Here is a 15,741-nt window from a genome sequence, read left to right on the forward strand (position 1 = left end):
GGGGCTACTTTGCTGTGGAAATTGTAAGAACTTTGAGTGCTAGAAGCCTGGATTCAGACTCTCCCCTTGTATATGAACAAAGGCAGGTCTAACTATTTCTTTATCTGTAAATTAAAGGGAAGCAAGATATAATTCACAGAACTATTATTAAAATTAAATATGGTACTCTGAAATCATGTGTGGCAATTGCTAGGTACTTAATAAATATTATTTTTTCCTATTAACATTTAGAATTAGAATATTCTATATTAAAGTATTTATTAGAATGCTAAATAATTAGTAGACAGCCATAATATTTGACAAACCTATGCCTTATGTAAACAATGGCTATTTGGAAATGACACTGTTAAGAAGTCTTTCCTTGAACACTGAGACAAGATGGCGGGGAAGTAGGAGGAGGCGCCTTTTCAACCTGTACCCTAAAGTGAGCTGATTACCTACTAAAGAACTCCAATCACTCATGAAATCAGCCCGAGATCAGAATTATACACGTCTGGATCTCTACAGGGGCAGAAGACACCAGTGGGCAAGTAAAGCAGAGTGGGAACTTCGGACTGCTATCGGAAGATAAACAAAAGGGGGACGGAGCCACCAGAGGTGACCAATTGGAAAGTAATATCCCCATACAAGAGTGCCCTGCATCTTGGGACCAGCATTAACTTGGAGACTGGTTGAAAGCACTCCAAAGGAGCAAAGGATCATGGGAGGGAGGGGAATTGTGGGAATTGGGGCAGCTAGGGACAGGGGCTTAAGTCCCCGGACCCAGGACAGCCTACCCTGGTGCTGAGCCAGAGAGAGTGTGGCGGAGAAACCAGGTCTTGGTCCCTGAGCCGCCAGTGCACCCAAGATTGTGTGGGGTCTGGCTCCTGTAAGGGGCTGGGAGCCACACCAGATGGCAGAATGCCAAGCCCTGCTACAGAGCCTGAGGCATGTGCACCCCTCACCCTCCCCTGAGAGAGGTGTGCGAAGGCCCAGCCTGGTGCTCTTAGACCCACGCCATTGTTTTAGAGCCTAAGACACGCGCCCCAAACTCTCCCCTGAGAGAGGTGCGTGAAGGCCCAGCCTGGTGCTTTCAGACCTGAGCCCTGCTCTCAGAGCCTGAGATGCACGTGCGACACACAGCCTCCCTTGAGGGAGGTGCATGCAAGCCAGGCAAGCCATGCAAGCCAGAAACTCCCAGCCCGGGCCAGCAGGAAAATCTCAGTGTGCGTTCGCTGCTTGGAAATTCTCTGGTGGTCTGGAGCTGCCCAGACAGCGGCTGCATGGTTTTGGGTACAAGCAGAAGATCCTGTGTCCCCAGGGACCATGACTCGGAACCTGCTCTGCCAGTGGCCAAGGGGGAATTTATATGGGCTCTACAAGAGCAGAGTGAGAAGAGCAGAAGAGCAGGCTGAAGCTTCTCTCTGAGAGGGAGGTCAGGGTGCAGTTTTCTTTCCTCTAAACCTACAAAAACTATCAAAAGAGGTCAAGGCGAGAGAGGAAACAAACAAACAAAAAAAGTAAACAAACATAAAAACCTCCAGAGAACAAAAATGTGAAAAAACCGGTTTCCTCAGAGCCCACCCCCTTGACAGAGGTGGGAGGACATAACTCATGGAGCATCATTGACTGAAAACCCATGTGGCAGGCCCCTCCCCCAGAAAACTAACCAGGAAAGAAAAAAAAAAAAAAAAGACTACAAGAGGACAACCACCACTACTTAATGGGACATTTATTTTTAATTTGTTCCCACTATTCTGGCTCATTTATTTTTTTATAGAGATAATTTTTTAACTTATTTACCATCACAGTGAGCTGTCCAGTACATCAAATTCCATAATAACCTTCTAACCTGAACTTTTTGATACATACACCTATGTTTTTCTTTTTCATTTCTATTTTTTAATTTATTTTTAACTTTAGTTTAGTCTAGTTTATTCCTTTTTCATTTTTATTTTCTAATACTCATATAGAGTTAAACTTCAAAGTAATCCCTTTTCCCCAATCACTACCACCTCTTTAGGTAAACCAATTTTTAATCCCCCTTTATCTTAGGAAAGTTGAGTCCTTTAACAAAGATATCAAGATATATCCAGGAGGAATCAAAACAACCTTCCTCACCCACACTGAGAATTTATAACCACTTTCCCATCTTTATCTTCCATCAGTGTTTCTGTGTTTTGTGTTTGTCCTGATAGTATATAAATCTTACACTTGGGGTTATTTTTGATGAGGTTCTTCCTTTATTTGCTTCTCTCTCTCTATATATATTTTTTTCTTTTTTCTTGTCATATACTTTTATCAGTCTTTTTTTTTTTTTTTTTTTTTTTTTTTTTTTTTTGGCTGCTTTTGTTTGTATACTTCATAAATCTTACCTTGGGACCCATTTGGGCTGAACCTTCTCTTTTATTTTCCCTTTCTTTCCTGTCTTTCTCTCTCTCTCTCTCTTTCTTTCTTTTTTTTTTTTTCTTTCTCTCATTTGGGTGGGGAATCCTGATTGCTCAGAAGTGTTCCAGGGTACACCTTGACTGCACCATGGTTGATACATCCAGCTACATCTATTCAGTCATCTCTCACCAAAATGACTAGGAGGAGGAATGCCCAACAAAAGAAAAATACAAAGGATGGGCCTTCTGCAACAGAGCTAACAGCTATCAACATAGACAATATGTCAGAAAGAGAATTCAGGCTAACAATTATCCAGGCAATAGCTAGGTTGGAGAAAGCCATGGATGACCAAACAGAATTGATTAGGGCTGAAATGAAAGCGACCAGAGATGATGTTCACAATGTTAGGGCAGAGCTAAAAGCTACCAGGAATGAGGTTCACAATGCTCGCAATGAGTTCCAATCTAATCCAAATTCTCTCAAAGCTAGGGTAACTAAGACAGAAGATAGAATTAGTGATTTGGAGGACAAACAGATAGAGAGAAAGGATCAGGAAGAAGCCTGGAACAAACAGCTTAGAAGCCACGAAAACAGAATCTGGGAAATAAATAATGCCATGAAACGTTCCAATGTCAGAATTATTGGAATCCCTGAAGGGGAGGAGAAAGAAAGAAGTCTAAAAGATATACTGGAACAAGTTCTTCATGAAAATTTTCTCAATCTCGCGAATGGAACCAGCATTCATGTACTAACGGTACTCCACCCAAGGTTATACATTCCAAAAAGAATCAAGGTACCTGATAGTCAAATTGAGGAATCATAATTGTAGATATAATCTCCTGAAAGCCACCAGGGCAAAGAGGCTCCTTACTTACAGAGGAAAGCCCATCAGAATAACGTCAGACCTGTCCACAGAGACCTGGCAAACCAGAAAGGGCTGGCAAGATATATTCAGGGCACTAAATGAAAAGAATAAGCAGCCAAGAATACCTTATTCAGCAAGATTGACATTCAAAATGGATGGATAGATAAAAAATTTCCAAGACCGGCAAGGCTTAAAAGACTATGCAACCACCAAGCCAACACTGCAGGAAATATTAAGGGGGGTTCTATAAAGGAGGAAAATTCCTAAGAATAGCATCAAACAGAAATATAGAGACAATCTACAGAAAGAAAGATTTCAAAGGTAACACGATGTCAATAAAAATGTATCTATCAATAATCACTTTCAATGTGAATGGCCTAAATGTGCCCATAAAACGGCACAGGGTTGCAGATTGGATAAAATGACAGGACCCATCCATATGTTGTCTACAAAAGACCCATTTCTAACCTAAAGATACACCCAGACTGAAAGTGAAGGGATAGAGAAGCATCTTTCATGCCAATGGGCCTCAAAAGAAGGCCAGCATAGCGATTCTTATCTCAGATAAATTAGATTTTAAACTAAAGACTGTAGTCAGAGATAAAGAAGGACACTGCATAATTCTTAAAGGGACTATCCACCAAGATGATCTAACAATTGTAAATATCTATGACCCCGATATGGGAGCAGCTAATTACATAAGAAAACTGTTAATCAAGATAAAGAGCCATATTGATATGAATACATTAATAGTAGGAGATCTTAACACACCTCTCTCAGAAATAGACAGATAATCGAAGTAGAAAATCAATAAAGAAACAAGAGCATTGAAAGACACATTGGACCAGATGGACCTCATAGATATATACAGAACATTCCACCCTAAAAAACAGAATACTCATTCTTCTCAAGTGCACATGGAACCTTATCCAGAATAGACCACATACTGGGTCACAAATCAGGACTCAACTGATACCAAAAGACTGAGATAATTCCCTGCATATTCTCAGATCACAATGCTTTGAAACTGGAGCTCAATCACAAGGAAAAGTTTGGAAGGAACTCAAACAACTGGAAGCTAAAGACCACCTTGCTTAAGAAAATGCTTGGGTCAACCAAGAGATCAAGGAAGAACTGAAACAATTCATGGAAACCAATGAGAATGAAGACACTCCAGCCCAAAACCTATGGGATACAGCAAAGGTGGTCCTAAGGGGGAAATACGTAGCCATCCAAGCCTCCCTCAAAAAAATTGAAAAATCCATAATATACCAGCTGTCTCTACACATTAAAGAACTGGAGAATCAACAACAAGTCAAACCAACTCCACACATAAGAAAGGAAATAATCAAAATTAGAGCAGAGATCAATGAGGTAGAAACCAGAGATACAGCAGAATGTATCAATGTAACTAAAAGCTGTTTTTTTGAAAGAATCAATAAGATCGATAAACCATTGACCACACTAATCCAAAATAAAAAAGAGGCCAAATTAATAAAATTATGAATGAAAAGGGAGAGATCACAACTAACACCAAGGAAGTAGGAACAATCACCAGAAGTTATTATCAACAGTCATATGCCAATAAGCTAAGCAACCTAGATGAAATGGATGCATTCCTGGAAAACTATAAACTCCCAAAATTGAACCAGGAAGAAATTGACAACCTGAATAGACCGATATCTAGTAACGAGATTGAAGCAGTGATCAAAAACCTTCCAAAAAACAAGAGCCCGGGACCTGATAGATTCCCTGGGAAATTCTACCAAACTTTCAAAGAAGAAATAACACCTATTCTCCTGAAGCTGTTTCAAAAAATTGAAGCAGAAGGAAAACTTCCAGATGTTTTATATGAAGCCAGCATTACCCTGATCCCCAAACCAGGCAAAGACCCCACGAAAAAGAATTTCAGACCGATATTATTGATGAATATGGATTCTAAAATTCTCAACAAGATCCTAGCAAATAGGATCCAACAGCACATTAAAAAGATTATCCACCATGACCACGTGGGATTCATTCCTGGGCTACAAGGATGGTTCAACATTCGCAAATCAATCAATGTGATAGAACAAATTAATAAAAGAAGAGAGAAGAATTGATGCAGAAAAAGCACTTGACAAAATCCAGCATCCGTTCCTGATTAAAACGCTTCAAAGTATAGGGATAGAGGGAACATTTCTGAACTTCATCAAATCTATCTATGAAAGACCCACAGCAAATATCATCCTCAATGGGAAAAAGCTTGCAGCCTTCCCGATGAGATCAGGAACATGACAAGGATGCCCACTCTCACCACTCTTGTTCAACATAGTATTAGAAGTTCTAGCAACAGCAATCAGACAACAAAGAGAAACAAAATGTATCCAAATTGGCAATGAAGAAGTCAAACTCTCTCTTCACAGATTACATGATTCTTTATATGGAAAACCGAAAAGACTCCACCCCCAAACTACTCGAACTCATACAGCAATTCAGTAACGGGCAGGATACAAAGTCAATGTACAGAAATCAGTGGCTTTCTTATACACTAATAATGAAAATACAGAAAGGGAAATTAGAAAATCTATTCCATTTACTATAGCACTAAGAACCATAAGATACCTGGGAATAAACCTAATCAAAGAGATAAAGGATCTGTACTCAAGGAAGTACAGAACACTCATGAAAGAAATTGAAGAAGACACAAAAAGATGGAAGACCATTCCATGCTCTTGGATCATAAGAATAAACATTGTTAAAATGTCTATACCGCCTAGAGCAATCTATACATTTAATGCCATTCTGATAAAAATTCCACCAGTATTTTTCAAAGAGCTGGAGCAAATAATCCAAAAATTTGTATGGAATCAGAAGAGACCCCGAATCGCTAAGGAAATGTTGAAAAACAAAAATAAAACGGGGGGCATCATGTTACCTGATTTCCAGCTTTACAACAAAGCTGTGATCACCAAGAGAGCATGGTACTGGTGTAAAAACAGACACATAGACCAGTGGAACAGAGTAAAGAGCCCAGATATAGACCCGCAACTCTATGGTCAAATAATCTTTGGCAAAACAGGAAAAAATATACAGTAGAAAAAAGACAGTCTCTTCAATAAATAGTGCTGGGAAAACTGGACAGCTATATGTAGAAGAATGAAACTCGACCATTCTCTTACACTGTACACAAAGATAAACTCAAAATGGATAAACGACCTCAATGTGAGACAGGAATCCATCACAATCCTAGAGGAGAACATAGGCAGTAATCTCTTCGATATCAGCCACAGCAATTTCTTTCAAGATATGTTTCCAAAGGCTTAGGAAACAAAAGTGAAAATAAACTTTTGGGACTTCATCAAAATCAAAAGCTTCTGCCCAGCAAAGGAAACAGTCAAGAAAACAAAGAGGCAACCCACGGAATGGGAGAAGATATTTGCAAATGACAGTACAGACAAAAGGTTGATATCCAGGATTTATAAAGAACTCCTCAAACTCAACACACACAAAACAGATAATCATATCAAAAAATGGGCAGAAGATATGAACAGACACTTCACCAATAAAGACATACAAATGCCTATCAGACACATGAAAAAATGTTCATCATCACTAGCCATCAGGGAGATTCAAATTAAAACCACATTGAGATACCACCTTATACCAGTTACAGTGGCCAAAACTAGCAAGACAGGAAACAACATGTGTTGGAGGGGATGTGGAGAAAGGGGAACTCTCTTCCACTGTTGGTGGGAATGCAAGTTGGTGCAGCCACGTTGGAGAACAGTATGGAGATTCCTCAAGAAATTAAAAGTAGAGCTTCCCTATGACCCTGCAATTGCACTACTGGGTTATTTACCCCAAAGATACAGATGTAGTGAAAAGAAGAGCCATTTGTACCCCAGTGTTTATAGCAGCAATGACCACGGTTGCCAAACTGTGGAAAGAACCAAGATGCCCTTCAACGGACAAATGGATAAGGAAGATGTGGTCCATATATGGTATGGAGTATTATGCCTCCATCAGAAAGGATGAATACGCAACTTTTGTAGCATCATGGATGGGACTGGAAGAGATTATGCTGAGTGAAGTAAGTCAAGCAGAGAGATTAAATTATCATATGGTTTCATTTATTTGTGGAGCATAACAAATATCATGGAGGAGAAGGGGAGTTAGAGAGGAGAAGGGAGTTGAGGGAAATTGGAAGGGGAGGTGAACCATGAGAGACTATGGACTCTGAAAAACAATCTGAGGGTTTTGAAGGGGCGGGGGGGTGGGAGATTGGGGGAACCAGGTGGTGGGTATTAGAGAGGGCATGGATGTCATGGAGCACTGGGTGTGGTGCAAAAACGATGAATAGTGTTATCCTGAAAATAAATAAATAAATAAATAGATTTTTATTTTATTTTATTTTTTATAAACATATATTTTTATCCCCAGGGGTACAGGTCTGTGAATCACCAGGTTTACACACTTCACAGCACTCACCAAAGCACAAAAAAGAAGTCTTTCCTTACACAAAATGCCCCCTTTAGTTATATGAAATATTACTAACTCTTCTGTCACAAATACTTTTACTGAGGAATTAATGCTCTGTAGTAATTTTTCTCCTGTTAAATAATTAAAATTGTAATGAATTATCTAATATTTCAAATGAAAACATTATATATCAGACAGAGACTTACATAACAACTGGGCTTGACAAATCTGGTTTAATATTTGTCTACATATTTTTTAATTCTTTTGTTTCAAGTTAGGAAAATAAAGGTTTACATGTGAATTTAACACCACATTCCCATCAGCTCCCTTCCTTTCCATTTCTTAGTAACCAATAAAATGAAGAGGATACTGCTTAGGTCACTAAGTCACAGTTCTCCAGTGGTGATAGTAACCATAGACTATAATGTGTCTGAAATTTATGTAATCTTTGTGTATACTTTTAAAACTGAAATTGCTCTTTAAGTGTACATTAATAGTTTTATATGTATGCTTCAACTTTTTTTATTGCAAGTTAATCTGGACCTTAAATTTCAACAGCTTCACTGGTCTCCCCTGCAGGAAAGCCACATTGACTTACCAGTTCCTTACTGAGGGACAATTGGATTGTTCCTTTTTTTCCTGCTCTTACAGCCAATTCTGGAGTGAACATTCTAATGCTTTCTGCATTTCAACAAGTGTGGTTGTTTCTAGACCTGCAATTGTTGAATTATTGGATAGTCACATCTTTAACTTTATAAATATTACTAAATTGCTTTCCAAATTAGATGTCTCAACTTATACACTTGCCAGAATTATATGGCAATTTCCATTTCCAGACACATTCTTATCAACATTTGGTATTCTCAAACTGGCTTTATCAATCAGATGATTATAAATTAGTATTTCTTTCTTTGATTATTACAAGGGTTGAACATCTTTTCATCTACTTATTGACAACTTAGTTTTCATGTTCTGTGGATTATCAATTGTGTCCTTAGAAAATATGTATAACTTGGGTAATATTTTCTTGCCCTCATTTGTATGAGGTTTAAATACATGGGTCCTGTATTATATTTCTGTGTTGGTTCTGTGTTTTACAAATATCTTTTTCTAGTCTGTGGGACATCTTTTCTGGTTTTCACCATAGTTTACAAATCTTGATGTCTTATGGGCAAGTATCTTTGATTTATTTTGATTTCTCCTTTCAGCACTGACCTAGTCTCTATTTTTCTTTAGCGACTAGAAGCCTATCCTTGTAAGACACTGCTCAGGGCCCTTAAGTCATTCCATGGCTGAAGCTTTGCTATGGCTGATTGGGTGGGGATGAAAGCCTGGTGCTGCCATCTGGTTAGACTGAGCTGAGTAGTGCATCCTCTTTACTCATGTTTGAGATGTTTTTATGGCTCTCACTTAATCTGGTTTCCATACACTGACTTATTTTAGATTTCTTACTCAACCTTTATTTCTCCTTGACTTTTCTTAAAAAACAAATGAGTTTCAGCACCTTCCCAAAATTGAACCTAATTTTAAGTCTTTTCACAACTGGAGGGGGAGGGGAGGTAATAGGAGGGGGTCAGTTGCACAGATGATGTGCAGTTGGTCAACACAGGTAATCTCTAAATGACTGAGGATTTAATGCAAATTATTTATGCCCATGTAACTGAAAGGAAATAAAACTTAATTAAACAAAGCCCTACAGTTAACTCTGGCTGCAACAGAATGAGGCACTTGCCTCATTTCCTTTTCTCCTGGCTATGTTAAATAATTTTGTTCTTAAAATAGACCAATTATCCCCCAAAGGATGCTAAATTAAAAACAAATGATTCTTTGCTGTTTTAATTATCCTGGAACTTGTATTTTGAGGAATAATCCTTGATGCATTTAGTTTCATCCACACTGAATTCTTGGTCAAAGTGATAATAGAATATTTTTCAAGAAAAAAGCTGGGAAGTAATAGAATTTAATCTTATTGTTTTGGCCTATTTGTAATATCTAATATATGAATGAAAACTTTTGAAGTTTTCAAATATAGAGTTCATGGATATTTATCAATGTCTGCTATATTGTCTGGTAATTCCTGCTGTTGACCGCATCAAGAGATGAAGAAACTGAAAGAATCTGGAAGTAGCATGTTGCTGTTTTACTCTTGTATTGGAAAACCTAACAAAGATTAATGAAGAGTGTGGTTTATTCAATTTCATTGAGGTCCACAGCATTATTTTCATTAGTGTGTCCTTTTTGATTTTTGAAATGTGATAAGTTCTCTCATAATGTGTCATTAGGACTTCTAAAAATTTTGGAAATATCTTCCTTTATGTCCTTTCATCTGTGCTTCATGTCTGTTTGTAAAAGTGGTAATCACATGGCCTAATTTGAATTAACTTCTGAAAAAGAATCAATCATCAGAAAATGTAATAGGTTGATTTGATTGATTAACTAAGTAACTTAATGACTTAACTATTTTCTTATTCATTCAGCCAGCATTCACTGAACTACTATTACAATATCTGATATTTCCTACATACAGGGCAACTGAAAAATAAAAAGGCAGTAGCCAGGTTGATTAGGCACACATATAGTCCCCACTATCCAAATCTATTGAATTACAAAGTTTTGATTGAAAGAGTTTACATGGCTATAGATATTTGTATTTGATTATTGAACGACATTTAGGTGTAATACATGCTTGCACAGTAACAAAGATTGCTAAACAATTATTTTAGTTGCCCCAGTGTGCAATTATATACTCTAATTAGGTCACAACAACCTTTGCTTTTGTACATGTTTTTTTTTTATTGGAGTGAAGAACAAATTCATAATTAATGAAGACCGGGTTTTTAGATTGTACTTTTAGCTTGATCCTTTGATGGATTGACTTCTACCATAGAAACACCCATGGAACCAGGTAAGGGATGGAGATATTCAGTAGCACTAGGAACATCAACTGGTACTTTTCTTTTCTTTCTTTTTTTTTTTTTTTTAAGATTTTATTTATTTATTTGAGAGAGAGACAGTGAGAGAGAGCATGAGCGAGGAGAAGGTCAGAGAGTGAAACAGACTCCCCATGGAGCTGGGAGCCTGATGTGGGGGACTCGATCCCGGGACTCCGGGATCATGACCTGAGCCGAAGGCAGTCGTCCAACCAACTGAGCCACCCAGGCGTCCCTCAACTGGTACTTTTCTAATCTTTTAAAAGAATGATGACTCTTTTAGACCATTCAAACTAAAACAAACAAACAAACAAACAAAAATCAAAGCTTAGTGACTTGTCTTAGACCACAAAGATAGCAAGAAGAACAGCAAGGCGATCTTCCCTATCTCCCTAGTAGAGACAGAGGATTTGTATGAACCCCAAATCCTGCAGTTAACATTGTCTGTGGATCATCATTGGAGATAAATAATGCCTCCTCTCTGCTTTCTTATCATTTCTTTTTTTAAAAAAGATTTTATTTATTTATTTGACAGTCAGAGATCACAAGTAGGCAGAGAGGCAGGCAGAGAGAGAGGAGGAAGCAGGCTCCTTGCTGAACAGAGAGCCCAATGCGGGGCTGGATCCCAGGATCTTGGGACCACGACCTGAGCTGAAGGCAGAGGCTTTAGCCCACTGAGCCCCTCTTATCACTTCTTTTACTCAGAATCAGTACAGGACAACTCCCAGGAACAGCACATCCAAGTGTCAAACAAGACAAATAGCAACTTCATGAATCATGAGATGTACAATGGAAACTAAGTGTGAATAACCATAGGAGGAACACTGGTTGCAGAAATTCACTAGTTCTAGTTATAAGTTTACTCAGACTCTCTTTAATTACTTAGAAAGAAATTTACCTTTTACCATTGAATTAGGCAATATAAAGGAAAAAAAAAAAAAACAAACCTATCATAGTGGTAGAGCTACATTTAGAAAATGCCAGAAAGATATCAAAGGTTTATTTAGAGGTTGTGGGCACAACTTGCCCTTTAGCAGAAGTGAAGTTGGGAGGAACTTCAGCTTTCCATTATGGTACATTATAAAATTCAGAATCCTTAGCCTGTTGAGAAAAGCATTCAAGCTGGGGAGTGGGTGGGAGGACATGTTTGAAAGCACAAGAAAGTTCAACATATATTGAAAAGCTACCTGCCAAAATTTGAGAGAGGACAGAAATTCAGAAAAGAGATTCCTGTTTCTCTGGGTTTATTTGCTGATTGTCAATTATGGAAATGTACAGACGAAATACATGCTTTAGATAACTCTCAGGGCTGGGGTTGAAGGCTGAAATTGTAAGCCTGAGTCCACCAATATGATAATGGGGGACACTAGTAAAACCTCTAGGCTTTTGATTAGAGATGTTGGGAGTTGCACCTTACAAACAAGAGCAACAACATAGATTGGTCCTCACAGGGGCTGCACCCCTGCTTCACGTGGTCACCTGTCTAATACGGAATCCTACATTGCTAGAACTCCAGTCCGTAGAAGAGGCACATGTAAATAATCTCTGAAAATTGTGAACTCTAAAAAGTAGAATCCCAATTCTACTTTTAAATTTGGAAAATAAAACAAATTAAGAACTCAGTTTACAGTTAAATTCTGTTCAGATAGAGGAGAAATGTAGATAGGTTGATAATTGATATAGATGATACTTAGCTACCTAGCTAGAGAAATACCTAAGACAGAGTAAATGACATGTAGAATAAAATGAGGAAGTCCAAAATCTGTCCAAGAAGTGAAAGAAAGAATTGAATAGAAACAATATTTGAAGTTATTGGGTCTGAGAATTTTATAAAATCAAAGGGCAATCAGTCATGGCCAAAAAAGATCTATGAACAATTTTAGCATGATAAATGCAAAATGAGTAGGAGTCAAATCTTAGTACATCATAATACTACTCCAGGAAAGCAAAGACAAAAAGAGAATGTCAAACTCTAGAAAACATACATTTTCAATGTCACAAGATTTTTAGACATACACCTGATATTATGATAACAGCTTTATTGAAATATATTCACATACCATATAATTTACCATTTAAAGTGTATAATTCAGTGCTTTTAAAATTTATATTTACAAGGTTGTCAACATCAAAGAAACTTTTGTACATTTTAATCACTCCAAAAAACAAACTTCACAGCCTTCAGCTTCAGTCCCAGCCCTTCCTCCTCACTCCAGCCCCATGCAACCACTTTCTGTCTCTATATGTTCTTATTCTGAAAATTTCATATAAATGGAATCATATAATATGTATTCTTCTCCTACCGGATTCTTTCACTTAGCAAGATGTTTCCAAACGTTATCCATATTGTAGCATGTATCATTATTTAACTAATTTTTATGACCCAGTAGTATTCCATTGTATGAATATGCAGGCATAACTTAAAGATACTGTGGGTTTGGTTCCAGACCACTGCAATAAAGCAAACATCACAATGAAGTGAGTCAAATCATTTTTTAAATTTCCCAATGCATATAAATTTATGTTTATATCATGATGCAGTCTATTAAGTAACAATAGCATTAAAAATAATAGCAAAACAGACCTGTACCCCTGGGGATAAAAATATATGTTTATAAAAAATAAAAAATTATAAAAAAATAATAGCAAAACAAATAAGCAAATAATATGCATACCTTAAATAAGAAATACCTCATTGATTTAAAAAAAATGCTAACCATCATCAGAGCTTTCTGCAACTTGTAATCTTTTTTGCTGGTGGAAGTTCTTGCCTCCATGTTGATGGCTGCTGACTGACCAGGGTGATGCCTGCTGAAGGTTGGGGTTGCTGCAGCAGTTTTTTTAGAACAAGACCACAGTGAAGTTTGTTGCATCCAGTGACTCTTCCTTTTATGAATGATTTTTATTTACCATGCAGTGTTGTTTGATAGCATTTTACAGTAGAACTTCTTCCAAAACTGGAATCCATCACCTCAAAACCTGCTGCTGATTTATCATCTAAGTTGATGCAGTATTCTAAATTCTTCATTGTTGTTTCAACAATCTGCACAGCATCTCCACCAGGAGTAGATTCCATATCAAGAAAACACCTTCTTTGCTCATCCATGTGAAGCAACTCCTCATCCATTCAAGTTTGATCACGAGATTGCAGCAATGCTGTCCTATCATCTCACCGCACTTTTAATTCCAGTTTTCTTGCTGTTTCTACCACCCCTGCTGTGACTGCCTCTGTTGACGTCCTGAACCCCTCCAAGTCCTCTGTGAGGGTAGGAACCAGCAACTTCCAGCTCCTGTGAATGTGGATATTTTGACCTCTTCCCAAGAATCACAAATAATATTAATGGAATCTAGAATGGTGAATCCTTTCTAGAAAGTTTTCTATTGACTTTACCCAAATTCATCAGAAGAATCACTTTCTGTTGCAGCTAGAGCCTTTCAAACAATATTTTTCTGAAAGAATAAGACTTGAAAGTTGAAATGCCTATTTAATTCATGGGCTGCAGAATGGATGTTGTGTCAGCAGGCATGAAAACAACATTCATCTTGTTGCTCATCTCCATCAGAACTCTTGGGTGACCAGTTGTGTTGTCAATGAACAGGAAAAAAAGGAATCCCTTTTTTTCTCAGCAGTAGGTCTCAACAGTGGGTTTGAAATATTCAATAAACCATGTTGTAAACAGATGTGCTGTCACCCAGGCTTTGTTGTTCCATTTATAGAGCACAAACCGAGCAGATAGAGCCTAATTCTTAAGGGACTAAGGGTTGAGCACTGGCTTCACTTAGTCACAAGACAAGATACTAACTTGTCTTGTTAGGACAAGACAGTCAACCTGTCTTTTATTGTTTTGAAGCCAGACATTGACTTCTCTCTAGCTATGGAAATCCTAAATGGCATCTTCTTCCAATAGAAGGCTGTTTCACCTATGTTGAAAATCTATTCGTGTAGCTATCATCACGAATGATCTTAGCTGGACCTTCTGGATAATTTGCTGCAGCTTCTACACCAGCGCTTGCAGCTTCACCTTGCTTATTTATGTTATAGAGATGTTTGCTTTTCTTAAACCTCAAGAACAAACCTCTGCCTGCTCATACTTTCCTTCTTCAACTTCCTCACCTCTCTCAGCCTTTGCAGAATTAAAGAGGTATAGGGTCTTGCTCTAGGTTAGGGTTTGGCTTAGAGGAATGCTGTGACTGGTTTGATCTTCTGTCCAGACCACTCAGACTTTCTCCATATCTGCAATATAGCTGTTTTGCTTTCTTATCATTCATGTGTTCACTGGAGTAGCACTTTTAATTTCCTTCAAGAACTTTTCCTTTGTAGTCACAACTTGGGTAATGCTTGGTGTAAGAAGCCTCACTTTTGGCCTGTGTTGGCTTTTGACATGCCTTTCTCACTAAGCTTAATAATTTCTAGCTTTTTAAAAAATATTTTTACTTATTTATTAGAGAACAAGAGAATGAGCAGGGGGGAGGGACAGAGGCAGAGGGAGAAGCATACTCCCCACTGTGAAGAGAGTCCAATGTGGGACTGCATCCCTGGCATCATGACCTGAGCCGAAAGGCAGATGCTTAAGAGACTGAGCCACCCAGATGCCCCAATCATTTCTATCTTTTGATTTAAAGTAAAAAACATATGACTTTTCCTTTCGCTTGAACTCTTAGAAGCCATCGTTGGGTTATTCATTGGCCTAATGCTAATATTGTTGTGTCTCAGGGAATAGGAAGGACCAAGGAAAGGGAGAGAGATGGGGGAACAGCCAGTCAGTGGCACAGTTAGAACACATACACTTATTGATGAAATTCATCCTTTTGTAAGGGCAGTTTGTGAACCCCAAAACAATTCCAATAGTAATATAAAATATCACTGATCATAGGACACCATAACAAATATGATAATTATGAAAAAGTTGGAACTATTGCAAGCAGTACCAAAATGTGACACAAAGACATGAAATGAGCACTTGCTATTGGAAAAATGGTGACAAGAGATTCCCTTGACACAGGGTTGCCATAAACCTTCAATTTGTAAGAAACGCAATACCTACAAAGTGCAATAAAGTGAAGTACAGGAACTTGAGGTATGCCGGTGCCACATTTTGTTTATCCATTCATCAGATG

At 38.0% G+C, this 15,741-nt stretch overlaps 1 pseudogene; it reads right to left on the reverse strand.

Moving 5' to 3' along the window:
* Positions 1–13,345: 13,345 nt before the first annotated feature.
* Positions 13,346–15,292, reverse strand: LOC131813661 (tigger transposable element-derived protein 1-like; annotated as a pseudogene).
* Positions 15,293–15,741: the final 449 nt, after the last annotated feature.

This window comes from Mustela lutreola, chromosome 13 (assembly GCF_030435805.1).
Source record: "Mustela lutreola isolate mMusLut2 chromosome 13, mMusLut2.pri, whole genome shotgun sequence".
In the NCBI taxonomy this organism is placed as follows: Eukaryota; Metazoa; Chordata; class Mammalia; order Carnivora; family Mustelidae; genus Mustela; species Mustela lutreola.